Source organism: Rhincodon typus, chromosome 48 (genome assembly GCF_021869965.1).
Source record: "Rhincodon typus isolate 14 chromosome 48, sRhiTyp1.1, whole genome shotgun sequence".
NCBI lineage: Eukaryota > Metazoa > Chordata > Chondrichthyes > Orectolobiformes > Rhincodontidae > Rhincodon > Rhincodon typus.
Genome location: NC_063379.1, coordinates 5,254,484 through 5,256,834, shown reverse-complemented (window position 1 = coordinate 5,256,834; position 2,351 = coordinate 5,254,484). Strand labels below are relative to the sequence as shown.

General features: G+C 48.1%; 1 protein-coding gene across 1 annotated transcript in view; it reads right to left on the bottom strand.

Annotated features, from left to right (window-relative positions):
• Window positions 1-2,351, bottom strand: part of fcer1g (Fc epsilon receptor IgFc epsilon receptor Ig) — a 26,855-nt gene that overhangs the window by 24,257 nt on the left and 247 nt on the right. The window lies entirely within an intron of this gene.

Genomic DNA, 2,351 nt, shown 5'->3' with positions numbered 1-2,351 from the left:
GCAGATGGGGTTTAATCTGGGTAAGTGTGAGGTGCTGCACTTTGGGAAATCAAATATTAAGGAAAAATATACAGTTAATGGCAGGATCCTGAACAGCATTGATGTACAGAGGGAACTTGGGGTTCAAGTCCATAGCTCCCCAAAAATGGCTACGCAAGTAGATAAGGTGGTAAAGAAAGCGTATGGCATGTTTGTTTTTATTGGCCGGGGAACCGAGTATAAGAGTCAGGATGTCATGTTGCAGCTTTATAAGACTTTGGTTAGGCCGCACTTAGAGTATTGTGTTCAATTCTGGTCACCACATTACAGGAAGGATGTGGAAGCTTTGGAGAGGGTGCAGAAGGGGTTTACCAGGATGCCGCCTGGATTAGAGGGCATGAGCTATAAGGAGAATCTAGGTGGCCATTGAGGGGAGACTCGAAAGAAGTTTATAAAAGTATGAGATGCATACATAGGGTTGACAGTCAGAACCCTTTTCTCCCCCCCGAGAGTTGAAGTGACTACTACTAGGGGGGCATGTATTTAAGGTGAGAGGGGGAAGTTCAAAGGAGACGGGAGGGAAAAAGTTATTTTACAGAGAGAGTGGTAGGAGTCTGGAACACGCTGCCAGGGGGTGGTGGGGGCAGATACAATAGGGGTGTTTAAGGGGTTGTTAGAAGCACATGAATACACAAGGGACGCAGGGCTATGGACCAAGGCCAGGCAGAAGGGATTATTTTAATCTGGCGTCATGGTCAGCACAACATTGCAAGCTGAATGGCCCGTTCCTGTTTGTAGCGTGCTAACATATTTTGAGTAGATCAATCAGAAGATAAACAGATGTCGCGATCTAGCTCGTTGTTTCTGTGAAGCTGGGCCTAAAAAAGCAGGTGAATTGGAGAGCACATACTTATTCTAGAATCTTTAGCATGGGGTTTGATTTCAAATGCGCTCGTGTGGGCAGGTGAGACTTAAAACGTCAACATTACATGCCCTCAGACGGTCCCAGCCCGGCCTCTGGCCTGGTCACCAGGCAGGAGGGTACGGACTCTGTTGAAATTGAACACAAAACCCGACAGGAAAGTGCGAGGAGCGTTTATTAGACAAACTTCTCCCCACACACCACTCCACTGTGGCTCTTCGGCCCGGTTTTCAGGCCTAGATTCTGTATGTTGCAAATGACCAGCTCCCAGCACAAGAGGGGGACAAAAAAAAAAGGAAGTCATACACATTTCTGTTGGTTCTAAACCCAAAGTATCAGTTCTTAAAATATAAAGAGAGCGCTGGGCGGGCTTGAGGCTGGTTCCGATGTGAAACTTGCAATTCTGGCTCCTTTTGATCCCCGTTTGCACAAGTGGAGACCTTTAATTTGGGAAAGCTGACAGGGGGAAGAGACAGTTCATCCAGTACGACCCCATTGCCAGAACACCACCCCCACCATCGATGTTGCACTCCCTCCATTTGGCCCGTCTAGTCGGTGACAGCGCTTTAGATGACATCATTTGGGTAATCCCACCGCCTTTGCCATCTAATCCCTTCTCGAGCGATTCCCTTTTTTTGAAGATGCCTGCTTGCACTGCCGTCTCACCAGCAGCACGTTTGGGATCACACTGCATCAAAACATTCCACCCCAACCCCATCTCTCCCACCGGCCTTCATTACCTTCAAACCGTACCCTGCTCTGGCTCCCAATCCTCCTGCCACTCCATTCCCCCTCACTGACTCTTTCAAAACCCCTCCCTGGTTTTGTTTGAATCAATCCAACGCTCCCTATAACGTTCTCTGCTCGGAGACCACAGAAGCCCTGTCCCTACAATTTTCCCCACATCATCTGATTCATGTAGTGGCTTTCAAATCACTTCACAGGACCAGGGCTGGACCAGCTTTTACTGAGTTACGTCCCTGATGCCAGAAACAGGAGACCAAAAACTCAATGAGAAAGCAGGGAGACAGAGACAGAGAGACAGACAAAGAAAGAAATAGAGATAGGGAGGGCGTTACAGAGATAGGAGGTGGTGTAGGGGCTGGACGAGGTTGCAGTGATAGGGAAGTCTGTACAGGCGACAAAATAAGGAAAAACCATTTTAAATTGAGACGTTGCGAATGGGGAGCTGATATCGGTCAGAGACGGTATGGGCAGTGAAGTTTCCGCCAACTAAGAAGGTTATCTCACCTATATTTCCTGTGCCCAGCACCATTCCTGTTAAAGCCACTGTTTATCTGTCTTAAGGTTTATCAGATCAACCCCACGCACAATGACAACACTTTAAATCAACTGAGCGGAGAGGGACAGGAACAAGTGAGGAGAGGGCAGGTGGGGGGTGAACAGAGACACAGACACAGAGAGAGACACAGACACAGAGAGAGAGAGA